General features: G+C 35.2%; 1 non-coding gene and 2 pseudogenes across 1 annotated transcript; 2 read left to right on the forward strand and 1 right to left on the reverse strand.

Moving 5' to 3' along the window:
- Nucleotides 1-972: 972 nt before the first annotated feature.
- On the forward strand, nucleotides 973-15073 carry LOC136227104 (uncharacterized; annotated as a pseudogene).
- TRNAI-AAU (transfer RNA isoleucine (anticodon AAU)) lies at nucleotides 5641-5714 on the reverse strand. The gene has a single exon. It is a non-coding gene; the product is annotated as a tRNA-Ile (tRNA).
- Nucleotides 15074-15130: 57 nt separating the features above from the next.
- Nucleotides 15131-16314, forward strand: LOC136227105 (L-type lectin-domain containing receptor kinase IX.1-like; annotated as a pseudogene).
- The last annotated feature ends 7553 nt before the right edge of the window (nucleotides 16315-23867 follow it).

The raw sequence follows: 23867 nt of genomic DNA on the forward strand, positions 1-23867 counted from the left end.
ATTCAAAGAAACGGTTCCATTTTGATGCTCGTTGGATGGGAAATGTTGAGGCTAATTCTATCATTGTCTCTGCTTGGAGGGACAACATAGGGGGCTCTCATATGTTCCGCATCTCATCAAAAATTCAGAACTGTAGAATTAACCTCTCGAGATGGAGCAAGAATTCCAACCTTAATTCTAAGTTGGCCATTGAGAAACTAAAGAGAGAAATCCATAACCTAAGTTTGTCAGTTGATGGAAATGCCTCCTCTCATCGAAGGTCTTTGGAATGAACACTAAAAGTAGAAATTGACAGGGAAGAAATTTACTGGGCTCAAAAGGCACATCAGACTTGGCTTCAATGTGGGGATAGAAACTCAGCTTTCTTTCATGCCTCAGTTAATCAAAGGAGACGTGCAAATCTGATCATGGGTCTTGAAAACCGCTATGGTGAGTGGTGTACAACAAAGGCTGATATTGAATCCATTGTCACTAACTACTTCAGAGACATTTTCTCTTCATCTACGCACCTTAATTGGGATGCCCTTACAGTTGATTGGGTTCCAAAAGTCACTGCTCAAATGAATGCTAGTCTCATTGCCCCTGTCAATGTTGATGAAATTTATCGGGGGGTCTTTTCTATTCACCCTAGCAAGGCTCCTGGGCATGAGGGGTTTACTGCGGGGTTTTTTTCAGCATTATTGGAATATTATCGGTCCGGAGGTGATTGCAGCTGTTCAAAGTTTTTTTAACACGGGGCATATCCTAAGATCTTTCAACCATAGCATAATCACTCTCATCCCCAAATGCAGCTCTGTCCGAACCATGAACCACCTTAGGCCGATCAGTTTGTGCTCTACTTTCTACAAAATTATTGCCAAGATCCTTACTATCAGGCTTCAGAAAGTTATACCTCACCTTATCAGTGAAAATCAAAGTGCTTTCATCAAAAGGCGGAACATTGCGGATAACATTCTGATTGCTCATGAAGTTATGCATTATTTGAAAAACAAGAGGCATGGATCTTTTGAAGCGGCTATCAAGCTAGATATGAGCAAAGCCTATGATAGGCTTGAATGGGGTTTCCTAAAGCACATTCTTACCAAATCCGGTTTTCATGAAATGTGGATCAAGTGGATTATGGAGTGTGTTACAACGGTCTCTTATTCCTTCAAGATCAATGGTGAAGTGGTTGGTTTTATTGCTCCGGAACGTGGCCTGCGCCAGGGGGATCCACTATCCTCGTACCTCTTCATCCTTTGCGCGGAATGTCTTACTCACTTACTTAACAGAGCTGAAATTGAGAAGAAGTTTTCTGGGGTTAAAATTTGCAGGCGTGCTCCTTCCATATCTCATCTCTTGTTTGCCGACGATGCCATCCTGTTTTGTAAAGCTAATGACCATGACATTCAAAGTGTCAAGAATGCTCTTATTGTTTTCTGTGCAGGAAGTGGGCAACAGATAAATCTAGACAAGTCCTCCATCTTCTTCAGTCGGAACACTCCTCTTAATGAGCACCGACGACTGGCTGCTTTATTTGGAGTTCAAAACTGGGGTGGACAGGATAAATATTTAGGCCTCCCTGCTGTGTTTTCACGGTCCAAATCCCAAATGTTCAAAAGTTTAAAAGATCGTGTGGCAATGCAGTTAGCCGGTTGGAAGGGTAAGTTGTTAAGCATGGCTGGAAAAGAAGTCCTTGTCAAAGCAGTTGTGACTGCAATCCCAATTTATTCTATGTCTTGTTTTAAGCTTCCAGACACTGTGTGCAAAGACATAAACAAGATTATTGCTAAGTTTTGGTGGGGTGAAGAGTCTGAAAAAAGGAAAGTACATTGGTTCTCATGGAAGGTCCTGTGCAGAAATAAGTTAGAAGGTGGCCTTGGATTTAGAGACTTAAAAGCTTTCAATTTGTCTCTTTAAGCCAAGCAGGGGTGGCGTATCTTAAAGCATCCTGAATCACTTTTGTCTTCCCTGTTTCGTGCAAAATATTTCCCATTCAATGACTTTCTAGATGCTGTTCCGAGTTCAAATCCGTCTTGGGGTTGGAGAAGCATTCTTCATGGTATTCCTATCCTGAAATTGGGGCTCAGATGGCAGGTTGGCAATGGTAAGTCCATTTTTTGTTTTGAGGATCCTTGGGTGTCCTCCTTGCCTGCCTTCAAAGTGAGGCGAAAGGATGACGAATCTCCCCCACTCTTAAGAGTTCATCAACTGATTGATCAACAGAATGGGGTTTGGGATGAGCGTTTGGTGCGGCGCTGGTGTCACGCAAATGATGTTAATGGGATTCTTTCTATTCCTGTTAGCCTTACTAATGCTGCAGATTTTCTACTTTGGGATTTCTCCAAGTCTGGTGAATATTTGGTTAAGTCTGGATATCAAGCTGCTAGAGCTTTCATCCAAAGCTCTCTTTCCAACTCTGTTCTTCATCATCCTATTCTTTCCGAGCTTCAATGGAAGAGGGTGTGGAGTTTGCTCATACCCAATAAAATTAAGATCTTTCTTTGGAGATGTTTGTCCGATAGATTGTCAACTATTGATAATCTGCTGAAGAGGGGTATTTCTAGGCCTATGTCTTGTGCCTTCTGCCCTTTGATGGAAAATGCAACTCATCTCTTTTTCCATTGCCCCTTGGCCAAATCGGTATGGTTTTCTTCTCCCCTCATGCTCAGGTCTGATGTTCTAAATGGCTCTTCCTGTAGTCAAATTTGGTTGAGTCTTATTGATGGAATACCCTCCCTCCCTAATTCCTTTGATGCGGTTTCTCTTGCTTGTTTTATTTTATGGCAACTCTAGAAAGCCCGAAATGACTACTTTTTCAATCATCATCCTTGGAACATGACAGAAATTGTCTCTCAAGCTGTGTCTCTATGTTCGGAATGGAATGACTTGATGTCCGTCTCTAGGCCAGCCAGTTCGCCTCCTATTCTCCGCTCTTCTTCTCAACAATTTCTCTCCTAGTCCAAGCCATGCTCTGGTTGGATTAAGATAAATGTGGATGGGAGTTTTATTTTGCAATCTTTGCTCGGTAGTGGTGGCATTATTGCCCGTGACCATTCCGGAAACGTTCTTGGCTTCCGTTGCAAGCGTTATCCTTCCCTTCAGTCGAGTATGATGGCTGAAGCTTTAGCAATGCGTGATGGTGTTATCTTTGGTATCGAAAAAGGCTTTCAACGGGTGATTCTGTGGAAGTCATTAATGCTATAAATAATCCTAGCATTAATTGTATTGCTGAGATTAGCGTGATCATTACCGATATTCTGGCTCTCACTGGATCCTTTCATTCTGCTTTGTTTAATTTTAGTGGTAGAGCTTGTAATTGGGCAGCTCATTGTTTAGCTACAAAAGCCCGGTCATCTGTCTCTTTTTGTGTAAATGACTCTGCTCTTACTGCCTGGTTCCTCTCTTGTGGGAACCTTTCTGTGTAATCGTCGTTTTGGTTCACTGGCTGTTATGATATATATATCTGATTACTGTTAAAAAAAATGGTACCATCTCTCCCCCCTCTGCCATCCTTCATCAATTATTTTGTTTTCATGTAGGATTTCTATTTCCTCATTTGTATATCCTCTTATTCCTCTGTTGAGTTTTTCTTATTCATAATCATTTTTGGCTGATAAAAGTATAGGATCAGTCAACTGATGTCTTCCTCCATCTCACCGACTGTGTAAGGTAAGATTAGTTTCTCAAATTTGTTTTAGTTTTGGGGTAATTTATTCTTGCATATAACTTCAACTAAAAAACAATTACAATTACAATTGTCTGGCTTTTACTATTGAATCTGTTTCCGTATAGGTTAGTGAGAGAATTTGATAGAATTGTTTAGTTTCTCCATGTAACACCCTGTCGCTCTGGTCCAAATCCACCATCTTGGACCTCACGGATTTAAAACGGGTCTGCATGTATTAGATTCACATCTTATTAATAAGCCTCAATCACTTCCTCTCTATTTTCGATGTGGGATTCAGTTCATTCTTTCCCATCGCCGTCCCTTACGACCGCTCCTTGCTCAGATCTTCTACTCCAACGCTACTCATTCCGGACCAGATCGTTACACTCCAACAGTTTTATGATTATTGATTCAATTGAATTACACATTCTTTTACATCTGATTAAATCATGATTTGCCATCAACTACTGCTATTGATCAGGGTTCTTTTTCAACATAGAATTGTATGATGATTCAATATTGTGGTTTCTACATAAGGGCTCATCAACATAATTGATGCAATTACGACCCTTTGTCTTTTCCTGTTGTTTTCCAGTTCTATGACCGGTCCAATTTTAACAATCATGATTTCATTTCATGAATTAAACGAGACTTTACTTTATTGAGTTTGTTAAGGTTTGGAGCTTCAAATTAATATTATAATGAGTACGCCATTCCATTTCGTCCATTTTGTTAATTACATTCCTGAAATTAGTTAGTGTTGATTTTTTGTAAATTTAATATTTTACATATATGATTTGCTGAAAATCATGGATTCGTCCTTGTTCGTAGTTAATTTGTTAATCCAAAAATAACATACAACAACAACAACAAAGCCTTAGTCCCGAAATGATTCGGGGTCGGCTAACATGAACCATCATATAAAACCGTGAAAATCAAGTCGTGTCAGCGACACAGATTCGCTCCCTCCACTCCGTCCTATCCACTATCATATTTTCCTCAATTCCCAGTAAACTCATATCACTCTCGATCACCCTCCTCCAAGTTTGCTTAGGTCTTCCCCTACCCCTCACCACTACATCCCTTTGCCACTCTTCGGTTCTCCTAACCGGCGCATCAAACGCTCTACGTCTCACATGGCCAAACCACCTTAGTCGGTTTTCTCTCATTTTATTCTCAATAGATGTGACCCCTACTTTTGTCCTAATTATTTCATTACGCATCCGGTCTTTTCTCGTATGACCACACATCCATCTCAACAAATTTTTTTTTTAATTGAGTTAAGGTTAACCCATTAAATACTAACCAAAAGTTAATACGACACACAAACTCAATAATTATCACTATTACAACAAATACGAAATTATTTTGAAGCTTTGGATAGCTCTCTTATTTCCACTCCAGCCTATATTTAAACTTTTAACACTGAAAGAGACTTTTACATTGCAAAAAAAAAATTAAATTTAGAGATGAAGAAGATTCTTCTCCTTATAACCAACAACACGTGCCCCCACAATACGAACCAGGAAACTATTCTGTAAAATGTGTGGAAACTCCTTATAACCAACAACACGTGCCCCCACAATACGAACCAGGAAACTATTCTGTAAAATGTGTGGAAAATACATCTCATTTCTTAATTTTTTTTTTCTCTTGTATTAATTCTCTGTTTCAGGTTTGGAAAAAAAAAACAAAGTTGGCCCATGCAGGTCTCAAACCTGCAACCTTAACGTTATTAGCATAACGCTCTAACCAACTGAGCTAATAGGCCTGTTATTTATTGATAGATTCTGTTGATGGACTGTATATTAAGGGATTCTTTAGCCTATGTTGGAGACTATGTGTTTGTCTAAACTTGTCCTTGTAATGGTTTGTGGGTTCTATGAAATGGAAACAAGCATCATTTAGTCTAACTAAATTTCTAGATTGGGTTGATCCAATCCAATTGGGACATAAAATTGTTTGATCTTTTCCCATCTTTTCTTAAAAAATGGCCTATGCAGGTCTCGAACCTACGACCTTCGCGTTATTAACACGACGCTCTAACCAACTGAGCTAATAGGCCAGATTGTTTGCTACTCTGATTATCATTTACTAATAGGTTTTCATTTGTCTTGCTAACTTTTGCAGTACAGTGATTCTGTTTTGAAGAATCCGAACAACAAAATGCTAGGAAATAGGAAAGACACAAGATTACAGATTCAAAGGTATACTTCAAAAATGAAAAACAACTAATATGCAGCAAATGGTTGTTGAAAATTAAAATTCAAACAGAAGAAAATCACATACATTAATGATATATAAAATGTTACAGGTTTATGATTCTGCTGTCAAAATTTTAATCCTCTTAGTCCAAATTTTAATCACCATGTGCATCTCTAATGCTCTAATTTTCCATAAGTAATTGAAAATTATAGGGTTTTGCTATTTATCGTCCCAAATTATTTATCACCGCTCCCATTTGGAAAATTTTACCCTTTGTATAAAAAAATTTCAAAACTGCAAAAAAAAATTGAGAAAAAATTTCAAAATTTGGCCTAAACGGATGCGGCATCCGCCCGGCCCATGTCGGGAACGGATGGCGCATCCGCCCGTCCCATGGTGGCGGCGGATGGTCCATCCGTTCCCGCCATGGGTCGGGCGGATGCCGCATCCGCCCCCACCATGGGCCGGGCAGATGCCGCATCCGTTTAGGCTAAATTTTGAAATGTGCAAAATCGTAAAATTTGTAGCGACGAAAAATACTAAATCGTTCAATTTTTTTGTGACGAAAAATGCAAAATTCTCCAATTTGTTTGTGACGAAAAATACAAAATCGTTATGAAAAATATGTATTATTTTCATGAGTTCTTGATAAAAAAATGTAAATTTTAATGTTTCCAACTCGTAATCATCTATTTTCGGGGTTCGGACGGTCACATATCAAACATTTTCATAATTTCAAATATTGTTGTTCGGATTTATGATTTTGGAGAGAGAATTTTCAGTTTTGGATCAATATGACGAGGATGGCAAAAAAATCCAAGTGGGTGCGGTATTCAGCAGCTCATAAAATTATATGGTGGGACTTTGGAGAAACTAATTTGGATATGTCACAAATATTTATGCAATGTTTCTTCCATTTTCTACTTCTTGTGTTCCTTGTTGAATCTATATGAAATTGCCAGCCAAAAAAAAGTATTAAAAATAAAATAGCATTCTTAAAGCCAAGAAAAAGACAATGCTTATATCTCAAAATCAGCCGGCATTTTAACTCCTAGCATGTATTTTCGCTGAACCAACCAATCGATGATCCCGGTAAATCAACAACAACTTTAAATCCAATTCAATCCCTCAATCCTTCATCTCCTTCTGTTTTTTCATTAATCTGTTCATAATTTTTCCATCCAGCTAATGATTCTTGTTTTGTTGCTTTTAGTGATCACTCCAGCCTCTTCATTATCCTTCAACTTCACCACTTTCGATCCGAATAACCATAGCATAAAATATGAAGGAAACGCAACTCCTTTACTTGATTCAATTCAACTCACTGAAAACGTTCATGACATCACAGGCCACGCCTCCTATTCTGAACCTTTCCATCTCTGGGACAAACCCTCTGGAACCTTGTCTTCTTTCATCACTAATTTCACTTACTCCATTGATACACAAAACAACGGTAATCATAGCGACGGAATTGCGTTTTTTATAGCTAATTTGCTTTACAAAATGCCTGATCTTCAACAAGGTAGTGGTATTGGTCTTGCCAGTGGAAACCAGACATTGAACTCTACTGATAATCCGTTTGTAGCGGTGGAGTTTGATACTTTTCATAACGCCTGGGATGATTTGGCGGATGATCATGTTGGTATTGATGTGAATTCTTTGCAGTCTTCCAAAAGTCTGAAATGGTATAATGTTCTTGATGGAAGAGTATTTGATGCTTCGATAATTTATGATTCGAGTTGGAAAAATCTTTGTGTTTACTTCACTGGAGTGGAAGAAGGTTTTCCTGTCCAACAGAATCTCTGTTATGAAATTGATCTGAGAGATTATTTGCCTGAGTGGGTTTGGATTGGATTTTCAGCTGCAACAGGAATGTATTCTGAGTTTCACAATATTCATTCATGGTCTTTTGATTCGTATTTTCCTTCCCCGCCTTCTCCGTTTTCTCCGTCTCCGTCTTCATCATCCGGTACAGATGATACAAAGATCAAGACTTTGATGATAGTTGGTTGGTCAGTAGCAGCAGCAGGTTTGATTCTTCTTGCATTTGTCATTACAATTTACTTTTGTCGTAAACCGGACGAAAACATCCCCGCTCCACCTCAAACTGATGCATATTCATCAGTTGTGAAATCCCAGAACCATGAATTTAATAGGGTGACAGGAGCTAAGGACATTCCATACAATGTCCTAGCTCGCGCCACGAATGAATTCAACGAGAAAAACAAGCTCGGTCAGGGAGGATTCGGTCCGGTTTTCAGAGGATATTGGACAGAATTGAACAGAGATATTGCTGTTAAGAGAATATCAGAGAGTTCAACTCAAGGCATAACAGAATATGTAGCTGAAGTAATGATCCTTAGCCAACTGAGGCACCGGAATTTAGTCGAACTAATCGGTTGGTGTCACGAGAAAAAGGACATCCTAGTTGTTTACGAATACTTGCCGAAACGCAGTTTAGATTTCCATCTTTACAGCGAGGAAAGCTACTTGGAATGGGAGAAAAGGTACAAAATTATTCAAGGCATAGCCTCAGGATTACATTACCTGCATCATGAATGGAAACAATGCGTTCTGCATCGAGATATCAAGCCGAGCAATGTGATGTTGGATTCAGAATTCAACCCTATGCTTGGAGATTTCGGGTTAGCTCGAATTGTAAACCATGATGTTCGGTCTCAGACGTTCATAGGTGGAAGTCTCGGGTATATAGCTCCAGAATGTTTTCAGACAGGAAAGACAACAAAAGAATCAGATGTCTTCAGCTTTGGAGTTGTGGCCTTGGAACTTGCTTGTGGTAGAAAAACTTGTGTGCAAAATGCAGATAATGTGCAAATACATATAGTTGAGTGGGTATGGAAGTTTCATGGAAATGGAATGATTCTTGAAGCTGCTGATAGAAAACTAAATGGGAAATTTAAAAGGGAGGAAATGGAAAGATTGATAATTGTTGGACTTTGGTGTGCTCATCCAGATCCTTTGTCGCGGCCTTCGATGGAAGATGTAGTTGATGTTCTTCGTGTTCGTCCTAATTATCCGCCTGATCTTCCATCAGAATATCCGAAAACCAATCAGCCTCGTCCCTCGATTTCAACTTCAACTTCAACTTCTAGTTCTAATGCAACTTTCATAACAGCTGCAAATACACATTAATTCATGATCCCATTTTATGTACTAATATCATATATTGATGTTGTTATAGTGCATTAGTTTTTCTTGTATAATGAAAATGAATTAAATTTTTGAAACAGATGTTGAGTTTACTTTGAATTATCTTTAATATAAGAACAGGATGAACAGTTCTATGTTAGAAATCAAAAGATGGAGTTGCAAGGGCTTCCTGACATTAGGGAAAAATATAATTTTAACTTTTGGATAATTTTCATTAATCATTGTGAGTCTATAAAATTTAATTTATGACATTTTCTTCAAGTTCCTTGGTGAATTTCAAGCTTTTTTTGTTAATAAAGCTTCGAGATGCTTTGCTTTGTCCCAATTAGAAGCTAAAAACTGTACTATTTAGTAGTAGTTGTTAAAAACGGTCTGATTGTGAGCTATAAGATGAATAAAAGTTATTAGTAAATAGTAATCAGTTGGGAAAACACTCAGGCCTATTAGCTCAGTTGGTTAGAGCGTAATAACGCGAAGGTCGCAGGTTCGAGACCTGTATAGGCCAAATTTTTTAGAATCTCTTTTGATCAACCGTCGAACGACATAATCTTTAGATAAAACAAAATCACATGATAAGAAGGTCTTTTCTAATTGTAGTACTTCCGTAGATATGGGTATGGGATTTTTATTGATTTATAGGTCGACTACGAAGGGTATGACTTGGGGATACAAAACATGTGGGGAGCGAAGGGCCTTACAAAGCTCTTTTCATCAACCGTCGAACGACATAATCTTTAGGTAAAACGAAATCACATGATAAGACTGAAGGTCTTTCTAATTGTAGTACTTCCGGAGATATGAGTATAACTTAGGGATACAAAACATGTGGGGAGTGAAAGGCCTTACAAAGCTTTGTCTTTAGGTAAAATGAAATCACATGATAAGAACGAAGGTCTTTTCTAATTGTAGTACTTCTGAAGATATTTCGTGTTTCAAGTTTTGGGGATTGGCTTCCCTATTAATTCCTACAATCGGTAAGTGTGTGTGTTTACACACTCGGTTACTTGGAACGGGTCTTCATAATTGATGCCCATTTTGCCTTTTCATTCGTGTGCTTGGGAAGCTTTGATTCTTCGAAATACCAGATCTCCTACGTAGAATTGCATTGGCCTAACTTTTCTATTATGAGTTACTAATACTATCATCTGTTGACCATTTTAACTGTCACATGCTCCATTTTCTCTCCCAACAGATCAAGTTGTTTCATAAGGTTATTTTTGTTATCTGTTTCCAAGTAAAAAATTGTTCTCCTAATGATATTTTATTTTTTCTGTTAGATAGGGATAAACTGATCTTACTTGGAAATATTATAAGTAATGCTTGGGAAGCTTTGATTCTTCGGAATACCAGATCTTCTACGTAGAATTGCATTAGCCTGACTTTTCTATCATGAGTTGTTATCATCCGTTGGCCATTTTGACTGCCACATGCTCTGTTTTCTCTTCCAACAGATCAAGTTTTTTCTTCCTAATGACTTTTCTATTATGAGTTACTAATACTATCATCTGTTGGCCATTTTAACTGTCACATGCTCCATTTTCTCTTCCAACAGATCAAGTTGTTTCATAAGGTTATTTTTGTTATCTATTTCCAAGTAAAAAATTGTTCTCCTAATGATATTTTAATTTTTCTGTTAGATAGGGATAAACTAATCTTACTTGGAAATATTATGAGTAATACTTGGGAAGCTTTGATTCTTCGGAATACCAGATCTTCTACGTAGAATTGCATTAGCCTGACTTTTCTATCACGAGTTGTTATCATCCGTTGGCCATTTTGACTGCCACATGCTCCGTTTTCTCTTCCAACAGATCAAGTTTTTTCTTCCTAATGACTTTTCTATTATGAGTTACTAATACTATCATTTGTTGGCCATTTTAACTGTCACATGCTCCATTTTCTCTTCCAACAGATCAAGTTGTTTCGTAAGGTTATTTTTGGTATCTGTTTCCAAGTAAAAAATTGTTCTCCTAATGGTATTTTAATTTTTCTGTTAGATAGGGATAAACTGATCTTACTTGGAAATATTATGAGTAATGCTTGGGAAGCTTTGATTCTTCGGAATACCAGATCTTCTACGTAGAATTGCATTGGCCTGACTTTTCTATCATGAGTTGTTATCATCCGTTGGCCATTTTGACTGCCACATGCTTCGTTTTCTCTTCCAGCAGATCAAGTTTTTTCCTAAGGTTATTTCTGTTATTTATTTCTGAGTAAAAAATTGTTCTCCTAATGATATTTTAATTTTTCAGTTAGATAGGGATGAATTGATCTTACTTGGAAATATTATAAGTAAATTTGTATTATTTTGCACGTTAAGAGTAAATATGCACTTTTCCAAAACTGATAGGAATAAATTTGGACTTTATCCAAAACCATAAATACTCAATGTATTAGTTTTAGATGTTCATTTAAATTATGACACAGATTGGTGACGAATGAATTGATTTTAATATTAAATCAACAAAGAGATTTACCCTGGCTAGAGCATAATGGGGAAGGCCTAAAAGGGTTGGTTTCTTCTCTAGCTAAACTACAATGAGTTGATTTCAATATTCACAAGCTAAACTGATAGGAATAAATTTGGACTTTATCCAAAATCATAAATACTCAATGTATTAGTTTTAGATGTTCATTTAAATTATGACACAGATTGGTGACGAATGAATTGATTTTAATATTAAATCAACAAAGAGATTTACCCTGGCTAGAGCATAATGGGGAAGGCCTAAAAGGGTTGGTTTCTTCTCTAGCTAAACTACAATGAGTTGATCTCAATATTCACGAGCTAAACTCGTAGGAATCGTGAGATCTCATTATAGAAGGGATGAATCCTAACACAAGCCCTCAAAGAGAAAATATAATTTGATTGATAAAAAGTTAATTGATTACAAAGAAAGAGATGAATTTATATCATCTCAAAACCTAAAGATGAAATTACAATAAATGGCAAATGCATATAACTACATACATAAAGTTTGAAAGGGTAAAATGGGATTAACGTAAAGGGATGACATGAGTTGTAATTAATGGGTGGTATGAGTTGTAAATAAGGGTGACAAAGTTGTAATTATGAGAAAGCTGGAGTGAGTGACAAAATTGATTTTGTAAGGCATTTTAAAATTCCACACGGCGTGTAGGCCTTTTAAGTCGAAATGCAACTGCTGTTTTAGTAGTCCACATGATATGTGGGATTGGTCCTGAACTCTTTGATGTCATTTCAGCAATCCACACGACATGTGGGATTAGCCACACCACGTGTGAGATTTATTTTCACATAAATAACATTTCCTTTGTCTTGGTGTGTTGTCCCTTTGACTCGGCTTTTCCACCACTCGTCCTCTCTCATCTCGTCGACTGATGCCCGCATCAAATTATCCCAAAGTCATAAATACTCAATGGAGTAAACAAATTATTATACCATTTTTAGAATAACTATACAATCCCTAAGTTTGTTTTCGTGGAACTCTTTACGTACCTTTTTGTTAAAGTTAATGGTTAAAGTAAGACTAAAGAAAATTAAGGAAAAATTACAAAACTAGATCAAATGGGAGGCTTATTTACATATTTAGACTAATTACTAACCCATTACATATCTAGACTATATTTTGGTGACTTTTCCAAAATACCCTTCATATATAGCACTTAGAAATTTTTTACTATTTCTTCTTTCTCCTTTCCGTCTCACTTCGCATATTTCACAATTTGCAAAGTATGCGAAGATAATATTGTTTAAGAACAAAAAATTTACTTTGCACATTTCGTAATTTGCAAAGTATGCGAAGATAATATTATTTAAGAATATGAAATTTACTTCGCATATTTCGCAATATGCGAAATGTGCGAAGACAATTAAATAGAACATTGTTACATTGTTATATATTTTTGGTAATAAATAAGTTTTAATAAGCGATTTTATTATTATTATTATAGATACTTTTAAATAAGTGATTTTTTATCATTATAAATATGTTTTAATAAGAAATTTATTTATTATTATTATTATATTTTAATAAGGATGTTTAATCGTTATAAATAGTTTGTAATAAGGAGCTTTTTAATCGGTTTAAGATCTTGGATGACTAGACGAAAACAAAAAAATATTCTTAAGACCAATTATTTAATGATACGAAATATAAATAAGATTTAAAAATATAAAATATTCTACTAGAAAAAGTGGATAATTTTAATTTGAAGGAGCAAGTAGTCAATTTGTGGTCAATGCCACAGAATGAATGTTGAAAGTATGGATATTTTAATTGCAATTAGTGAAAAAGATTGAGAGAGAAAAACAAATTGGTTGATCAGATATCATTCAAAAGCTTTTTTGCTTGACATGTTTGACCAGCCAAAAGTGTTCTTTTTTGTGGGATTAACTGCTGGTGTACTTGTATTTTCCGTTTTGTTATCTTTACCTTAATTTGTGGTTGTGGAGAGAGAGTAGAGTGGATAAATCCATGGATGATAATGGAGTTTACTTGTCTCAAAACACTGATCATGGTAGAGTTGGCTTCAATAATTCAATGTACAGTAATTGGGCTAAGTTTGATGATGCAGTAGACTTAGATAAATCCATAGTTGACTTGAATAGGGTTGAGGTAGACAAATTTGTGGGCGATGATAGAGTTCATTTTAATTTATCCTTGGATGAGGAAGTAGTTCACATGAATGGGTTTGAGTCAGACAAATTTGTGGCCGATGATGGAGTTGAATTTGTCGGAGATTAATATAAGATATATGATTGGACATGACATGGTATCAGAGCCGCTAGGACCAAATGGTCGAGGGTTCGAGTCCCGGCAACCTCATTAATTTGTGGAATTAAAAACACATGGCGGGATGGGTCTGTGTTGTGTACGCTGCAAGCCGCATTTGCGTGTGGGGGTGTGTCGGAGATTAATATAAGATATATGATTGGACCTTAGCTATAAGTTCGAGCTTTTAGTTCAATCGGTTCCATGACAGAATTGGATAAATCGATAGATGATGAAGCGGTTGACTTGAATGAGTCCATGGACAATGATTTTACAAGGGCTACCGGTGCTCGGAAGTTCTCTTACAAAGCTGTGGTTGAAGCTACAAATAACTTTTCAGAGGAAGAAAAACTTGGAGAGGGAGGTTTTGGTGCAGTTTATAAAGGATTCTTGAAAGAAATTGAACTGTTCTGTTGCAGTGAAGAGTGTCTAGAGATTCCAAACAAGGCATAAAGGAGTATGCATATGAAGTAAAGATCATTAGTCAGTTGCGGCATAGAAACATTGTGAAACTAATGGGTTGGTGCCATGAAAAAAAGAACTGTTACTTGTTTACGAGTTCATGTCTAATGGCAGCTTGGATTCTCATCTATTTAAAGAAAATAGTTTGCTGATATGGGAGATGAGGTACAAAATCGCTCAACGATGTGCCTTCGGATTGCTTTACTTGCACGAAGAATGGGAGCAATACGTTGTGCATAGAGATATAAAGGCAAGCAATATCATGTTAGATTCAGATTTTAATCCCAAAATTGGGGATTTTGGCTTAGCAAGACTAGCAGCGCATGGGAAAGGTTTGGAATACACAGCTTTAGCAGGCACAATTGGGCCACTACAGGCAGGGCAACCAAAGAATCAGATGTATTTAGCTTTGGGATTGTTGCTTTGGAAATTGCCTGTGGAAGAAAAATCATCAACCGTAAGGCGAGAGAAGATCAAATAAATTTGAGAGAGTGGGTTTGGGATCTCTATGGAGATGGAAAGCTACTTGAAGCAGTTGATCCTAGACTAAACGGAGATTTCGATAAGAAGCAAGTTGAATGTTTAATGATAGTAGGGCTATGGTGTGGCCATCCAGATGAAAAGTCTAGACCTACAATGGAGAAAGCAATTCAAGTCCTCAAATTTCTTACTCCTTTTCCTGATCTTCCATCAAAGATGCCATTAGTGTCATATTTTTCTCCATTGAACTTCTCTTCTGGTTCTAGTGTTACTTGTTTGGTTTGTAAATGTTTTCTTTTATGTATAATATGTAAAGTTTATATGAGATTGAAGTTTATATGATTGAGAATTGAAAGCATGTCTATATTGTGTGAGATATCATATGATCCAAGTGAGGGGGTTACATACTATGTCCGAGCAAAACCAGAACAAATCTCTAGGCACAGGCAACAATGATATGGCTAGCAGAACAAATAACATTAGAGAACAAGAGAAACTTGGCAAGAAAAGTTTTGGTACAATTTACAAAGGAATCTTGAATGTAAAAAACTCAAGGCTTGGCTTTTGGAATAGGAATAAAGAGAAAAATGGAGTTTCTGATTTCCAAACATGGACTGGCCTTCGGATGTTTTCCTACAAAGAATTGGTTCATGCCACAGATAACTTCTCAGAAAATAACATACTTGGGGTGAGAAATTTTGGTAATGTTTACAAAGGATTCTTGAAGGAATTAAACATGTTTATTTCAATTAAAAGAACATCAAAGGCTTCTGATAGAGGGATGGAGGAGTATGCCTCTGAAATTATGATCATAGTCGAATGAGACATCGGAATTTAGTGAAACTCATCGGTTGGTGCCACGGAAGGAAGGAATTCTGTCTTGTTTTCGAGTTTATGCCTAACAGGAGTCTGGATTACAATCTGTATACTAGAGAAGATAGCGTTTTGACGTGGGAATTGAGGTATAAAATAGCCCAAGATTTGGCCTCAGGATTGCTTTACTTGCAAGAAGAAGGGGATGAATGTGTCGTACATGGAGATATAAAGTCAAGCAATGTTCTGTTGGATTCAAATTTTAATGCTAAACTTGGGGGTTTTGACTTGGCAAGGCTAATGGGTTCGTATGGTACAAGTATTCCACTAGATGCATTAGTTGGTACCATGGGCTACCTTGCTCCAGAATGTTTCCATACAGGCAAGGTTAGCAAGGAATCTGATGCTTACAGTTTTGGGATGGTTGCATTGGAAATTGCTTGCGGTAGAAGACCCTGCGATCGAAGTAGTTATGGAGATACAGTTGGTTTTGTTTGGAATCTATACAGAGAAGGAAAGCTACTAGAAGGTGCTGATCCAAAACTACATGGAGATTTTGATGAGAGACAAATGGAATGCTTAATGAAAGTTGGGCTATGGTGCGGTCACCCGTATCTAAATTCTAGACCTTCAGTGCGACAAGTAATTAAATTCTTAAATTTTGAAGCTCCATTGCCTCTTCTTCCACGTTTCAAGCCTGCCTTTATATGGCCAGCAAGCAGAAGCAGAAGCAGAAGCAGCTGCAGTAATTCGGATATTTCAGGCTCAATTGATGGCTAGTTACAGGTCGATTTTTCCTTTGGTACTGCATTTACATTGCTTGTGTTGTGTTCATACTTTTCTCATTGTCACACATTTGTTAATTCAGTCCACTGGAGGAGGAATTAATACAGGCTTTCCCTATATTGAATTTCTTTAAAATTGTCTTCTAATGTTTTCTCTGCTCCTACATCCATTGTGCATTATTCTTTTCTTAGTCTAGAACATAATCAACTCTATCTTCATAAAATTATGTACTTCATATTTAAAATCTTTTAAAATTCAGACCCCAAAGAACTTAATGGTTTCAAAATGTACAACCGTGATATGTGAGTAGAGGGAGTTAAATGCATAAACAATCAATGATTTATCAGTTTGATTTGTGCTCCAAAATCTATATTGCAGTGTTCTTACTAAAATAATAAAATTGTCTCGTAGATGGACTAAACTGTTTAGGAATTCAAATGTTTGAGGAACTAAATTGTTGAATAGAACAAACTTTAAGGACTAAACCTTGTATTATTAAATTACGATGACTAAACAATGTGTTAGTATAAAATGTACCGACTAATAAATTATTTACCTTAGAAATATAGGTTCTCGGCTTGTGGTTAAAATTTAGATGATGGCCTTAATCTGACCAATTGATCCATTCAAATTTGGATTTGTTCAGCAATGTCATTCCTGGAATGTGTGGTGCATGGAGATATAAGGTTCATGAACGTTATGTTGTGTTCAAATTTTACTGTTATACTTGGAGCTTTCTGTCCTGCAAAGTTAATGGACTACTTTGTTGCAGATAAAGTACTGGGCACCCCAGGCCACCTTGCTCCAGAATGCTTCCATACAGGCAAGTGTAGTTGGGAATCTGATGTGTATAGTTTTGGTATTGTTGCTTTGAAATTGCCTGCGGTAGAAGACCCCGGGATTCAACTAGTTATGAATATAACATCGTTAATTGGGTTTGGAGTCTGTATGGAGAAGAAAAACTACTGGAAGCTGCTGATTCAAGACTAGATGGAGATTTTGATGTGGAACAAATGGAATGTTTACTGGTAGTTGGTATTTCCAAATCCTAATTTTAGCCTTCACTCAGAGATACAATTAGTCTCTTGAATCTTGGAGATCCGTTGCCTCTTCTTCCGCAAACAAAGCCTCTCTTCACATGGCCATTTGATCTTCCTCTCAGCTCGTGAAGACGTAGCAGTAATTCGAGATATTTCAGACTCTATTACTGAAACTATGTGTATTGATTTCGATGATTTTCATTTGATTGTACATTTGCATTGCTTTGTGTTCATAAGTTTTCCCTGTATTGGAATTCTTTCAAAACGTCTTCAAACGTCTTTGGCGTTATTCCTCAAATGCTATTTTATGTGGTTTGCATAAAAACCTCCATAGTTAATAAGTGCAAAATATACTCAATGTTGACATCCAATAGCAATTTTATCTTTAAAATAACAAAAACGACATATACAAAAAAAAATTGAGAGAATACAATTTTACCAAATACCAATTACAGAAAACAACAACAGTACTTAATATGAGATTAGGACTTGAAGCATCCTTATTTCAAAACAAAAGTGTTCAACAATTTGAAACTGTTTCACATAATCGACGAATTTACCTTGCAAATTAAATCGTAATAGATATTCTTATGTATCTAAAACTGAACCGCACACAATAGTTGTTAAAATCGAATCAGAATTTGTTTTTGGGACAAGTTTGAGCTGGTTTTCATTTTCTGGTTCCATTTTGCTTGGATGAACCCAATCTAGAAATTTTGGAGTAATGATGCATGTTTCCATATCATAAATCATACCAACCATTACCAGAACAAATGCTGAAGTAGATGCAATTACTCCTACATCCCACTCTTTTTGCTGAAACTCCCAACAATGTTACTTTCTAGTTTCTGTTGCTTGTTTAATTAGCTTGACCACGTATAGCATTAGACCAAATTTTATTGCACAATTTAAATGAAATTTTAGGCCACTCAGGAAAAGCTTAATCATTTAATCCAAATCATGCTTTGAATTTTGGGAATGAGAATGTAATTGGATCAAAATATTTGGTAGAAGAGTTTTGACTCCCAAAAAAAACTTACATGGCTCGAATCTAGATTAGTTTAGACAGTCAACCTAGAATACCAAATGGTTAAATGAGAAAAAGATAACTAAATAAGGGGATTGGTCTGTTGCAAAAACACCTGGTAATTTGAAAGCTAGAGTATAAAACAAATTGAGAGAACTATAAAAAAATTTAATGAGATTCAGCTAATATTACCTACTTCTAACGAAACTACCAAATGAATATATAAATCCTTTAGAAAACAAAGTCTTAGAATTAGAGGTAATGAGATTCTTTACCTAAAGGAATATATAGCTTATAAATCCTTTAGAAATCTATTTGAAATCAATGTGTTCAAATCTATTTAAAATCAATGTGTGGTTCAAACCAATATACATCTTCCTCGCTTCTTCTCCTTCGAACTTCCAATATGGGATTATGTTAAGATTGATATATTGATGAATGACTTCGTATAAAAAAAAATAAAAAATAAAATGAGTTATTTCAATTAACCAATTAGAAGAGAATTCCAAAAATTACCGAGATAAACGAAAAGCTACTACTAAGTAATAATTAAAGTAGCAAATATTCAGGCCTATTAGCTCAGTTGGTTAGAGCGTCGTGCTAATGACGCGAAATTCGCAGGTTTGAGACCTGCATAGGTCATTTTTTATTTTTAAACAGTTAGTAATTAAAATATTATTTAGTATTAATGTTTTTATTTATAAAATCGGATGAAAGTATTTAAAATTTAAAAATCTAATAAATTATATAATTTAAGTTAAATTATAAAATACACATCCTATTATTTTATTATATTTACATGTTTAATAATATTAATAAAAATAATAACTATTTAGTTAGTATATCTCTTTTTCAATTTTAATATTATTGAATTTTAATAATTTTTAAATTTTTTCATATTATATTTATTAATCTGATATTAAAATATCAGGTAAAGTGATTTGATGTTAAAGAAATATTATTATTAATATAATTTTTATTAATATTGTTAATAGTGTACTATACATGAGGTCAAATATGATAGAAATATAATTTTTTACATGATTTTGAACAATTGTTGAACCCTTAGCCATTGACTCTTTATTCAACCATTGACTTTTTTTTACATTTGGTTCATTGAACTGTTCGGTTTTAATAACTATGTGTGAAATTACTCCAATAAGATGTGAAATAAAATCGGATGAAAGTATTGGACTAACTTATTGGACTAACTTATTGGACTAACTGGGCACAGGCATGAATGTAAAAGCATCGCTACTTCTTCGGGCATTCGATAGCAACTACTTCTGTGGTGCACATCTTTTCTGTTCTTATCGTGAATGATAAAAATACAATTAGCTAGTGAACTTGAAAAAAAAAATGTTGTTTCTATATAAATATAATTAAAAAATGGAGACGAAACGCGGAAACGCTAGTGACGACGAGTTTCCATACAATATAGTTGTGAAATAGCTACCTAATCATCAATTAAATATAGCTACTTCACATTATTATACAGTTATTTGATAAATGCATAAAATTGTTTCAATTTATCGATAAACTTATTTGGAATATACAATATAGGAATCGAATAACGGTCAAACAAACCATTCAAATTTTCTATTATGTATGGTCAAAATTGATCTTGATAGGCAATATTAGGATTAAATCTATACAATATACTAAATCTTTAGTTAATACTGCTAATGTGTCTCTCTTGAAACTCTCTATGGTTGATGGGTCAATTTTTTAAAATATCTTAACTCTTCATATTTACCATTACTTTTCTCCTTGACTTTACATAACATGGTGGTAACTGTTTCAAAAAAAACTAACCACGATCCATACCTATGCTGCTTTCACTTTCCTTTTTATATCTATTCAGAATACCTACAACTGTTTGCTTCTTTTTGTACTCTGTGGCTTCATCTTCCACATTTGCTTCTTTCATAATAACCAGGTAACTGCTCTTTCTTTTTCTTCATTTGCATGTCCTGATCTTCATTTTATTTCTTACTTTTTCTGTTCTCTGTAAATTGTAAATTTCATCTCGATCTGTATTTTCTAATGGTTCAATTTTTCTATCCAGAATACCTAAAACCGTTTGCTTCTTTACCTATTAACAGTCTCTTGATGTCTTCAATTACACAAAACACTTTTGAATAATGCATTTGTTTGTCTGTTGTCAGGTCTTCCATGATAGTCTCTTACATGACCTGTTATGGTTTTCTGTATTGGGCATTTTTTTTTGTTTATCTTACTTTGTCATGGGTTCTAATTGCATTTTTAATTTTCGCTTTTGAGATCAGTTGGATGTTGTTGGTGCAAACCATACTGTTATTTTATATATATATATTTTGTTTAAACTTTATATCTAACCCTTTTAAACAATTTCAAATTTTTGTCTTTTGGTCATTTTTTACGTTTTTCCTTCTTTCATTGTGCTTCACAATATGTTGGGTTAAGGTGCAAAAATACCCCTAACGTTATGGGCTAGGAGCAATTTTACCCTTAACGTCTAAAATAGTGCAATTTTACCCCTAACGTTGGAAGCCAAGAGCAATTTTACCCATAACGTTGATAAATTGGGTCAATTTCATACACTATTATAAAACATAGATATTTTTGTTCATTATTCTACATCAATTGTGTAATAATTCGTTCTAAAAAAAGGATTTCATGTTTTTTATAATTTAATAATAGAATTTGAGATTAATATTTATAAATTCGGTGGATTTTTTGAATTTTTTTTATCTAATCCATACAAAAAGATAGTATATTTTTTTATTTTTTTCACATCTTAACGAATGTTTGTCATTTGTTACTGATAAAATGACACACGTATGAAGTGTAGATAACAAGATTCATGACCGAGAAGACAGTTTGATGAATTATTTCTCAAATTGACCCAAATATATTAACTTCGGGGGTAAAATTGCTCTTGGCTTCCAACATTAGGGGTAAAATTGCACCATTTTAGACGTTAGGGGTAAAATTGCTCCTGGCCCAAAACGTTAGGGGTATTTTTACACCTTAACCCCAATATGTTTCCATCCTGACAAGAACCATAATGAAGGTTGAATTTTGTCCTGCCTCTGTCCTAACTTCTTGCTTTTGAAGTATTTGGTTTTGGGGTTATTATTTGTTGTTGTAGCTTGAACCTAAATTAGGTTTGGAGAGCCTTAATTTTATCATGCTATACCATTAATCACTTTAATCTATTCTTGAAGTAATTAGACAGAAGAAATCGTGTCACATCTAACAAATAATTAAAATATTGAATGATTCCACTGTGCTTATTACTTTAGAAGTGGATTTTAGAGAACTTTTGACATTGCTTGCTTTACCAGGAAATTATGTTCGGGACAATGAAATACAATGACAATATTATTGATAGGGAAGTGCATTATTGGGTTAAAACTGCATTTCTGAACTGAACTGATTCAATTTAGTTTTTTTATTTGTTACTTTCACATTTCGGTTCGACATTGGTTGAATTTTTCGATTTGTTTCTTTTACATTTCGATATTGGTTTATATTTTTAGGTGTAGTTCAGTATTCTGTTCGATTTGTAAAAAAATGTAAAAACATGAACCCAATTACTCATATTTAGTTACTCCAGTTTAAAACCAAATGGAATATTTTGGATTTACAAATTTTTTGGTTCGGTATCGGCGTCAATTATTTTGGTAATTTCAGTATTTGAATTTTTCGATTGATATTTTTTTTGGCAATTTCAGTATTTGATTTTTTCGGTTGATATTTTTTGGAACCGTCTTAAAGGATCTAAACCTTCATATAAAGTATAGTGATCTTTGTAGTAGGGAGAAACTCCATTGCACATGGCAGCAAAGAATGGGTACAATGAAGTTGCACGGGTACTTCTTGCCCGTGGTTCTTCTGAGAGCCATGATCCAAACCACAAAGCAGAGAAGGCTGCATCTTTGAGCATCCTGTGGAGCTTAAGACTATAAAGTTTAATATGTTAAGGCATTGTCTCTTACATTGAATTGAGGAAAAGTTTAAGAGGAAAGAAAGAAATTAATCATAAGAGAAATGGTTTTTAGTAGATTTATAGAAGGGACATCTATTTTGTATATGTGATTGTGATGTTTGTGTTCCTTATTGCAGTGCAATGGGAATAGAAGTTTCAGATATATGTATGGACAAGGAGCCAGATTGTGTAATAGTTTATTCAAATGGTGTTCCTGATTATCCAAATCTTGAAACTGATACCAGTCATCATGACGTTATAGAGCCATATGATCCTATCAATGGGGTTTTTGAGCTTCAGAGTTCACAATGGAGCTCTAAAACAAAGGAATATGAAGTGAAGGAATGTACAACTGAAATGTCAGTTGAGACTGAGGTTCCCCATGCAGAAAAAATCAACATGGACTAGACTATACCAAGGTCAGAATTTGAGACTGGCTTGCCATAGAAGAATGTCAAATCAGGACAGCAGAAAACACATGATTATTCTAAATCTTTAAAAAATCAGGAACTCATCCTATCGGACCTGACCTTGGTACTGTTGCCAGCTTAAAAAAATCAGTTAAAAAAAACAAAAGCACAAGATAGAAAGTAAAAAGTAAAAAGTTTTCAAATGTGTAGTTGAATTTGAATATAAATGATAGTTTCAACTTCGTTAAATATGCCTAGGGACAGTTAGAATATGAAGATTTTGTTAAATGAACTTTTAGGCATTATGTATTCTATGCAGTTTAAAGCTTTGTACAGTTCTTCCACCCCAACAAAATATAGTAATAGTTGTTATTGCAAATCTTTGTGCAAATCTTTGTTTAAAGCTTTGTGTTCCTTATTGCAGTGCAATGGGAATAGAAGTTTCAGATATATGTATGGACAAGGAGCCAGATTGTGTATAGTTTATTCAAATGGTGTTCCTGATTATCCAAATCTTGAAACTGATACCAGTCATCATGACGTTATAGAGCCATATGATCCTATCAATGGGGTTTTTGAGCTTCAGAGTTCACAATGGAGGTCTAAAACAAAGGAATATGAAGTGAAGGAATGTACAACTGAAATGTCAGTTGAGACTGAGGTTCCCCATGCAGAAAAAATCAACCTGGACTAGACTATACCAAGGTCAGAATTTGAGACTGGCTTGCCATAGAAAAAGGTCAAATCAGGACAGCAGAAAACACATGATTATGCTAAATCTTTAAAAAACCAGGAACTCATCCTATCGGACCTGACCTTGGTACTGTTGCTAGCTTTAAAAAATCAGTTAAAAAAAACAAAAGCACAAGGTAGAAAGTAAAAAGTTTTCAAATGTGTAGTTGAATTTGAATATAAATGATAGTTTCAACTTCGTTAAATATGCCTAGGGACAGTTAGAATATGAAATCTATGCAGTTTAAAGCTTTGTACAGTTCTTCCACCCCAACAAAATATAGTAATAGTTGTTATGAATGAGTGCTAACACCAAAAGATTTTTAAAAAATAAATCTAAACCATGATAGTTTCGTGTGCCAAAA

This window comes from Euphorbia lathyris, chromosome 4, assembly GCF_963576675.1.
Source record: "Euphorbia lathyris chromosome 4, ddEupLath1.1, whole genome shotgun sequence".
Taxonomy (NCBI): domain Eukaryota; kingdom Viridiplantae; phylum Streptophyta; class Magnoliopsida; order Malpighiales; family Euphorbiaceae; genus Euphorbia; species Euphorbia lathyris.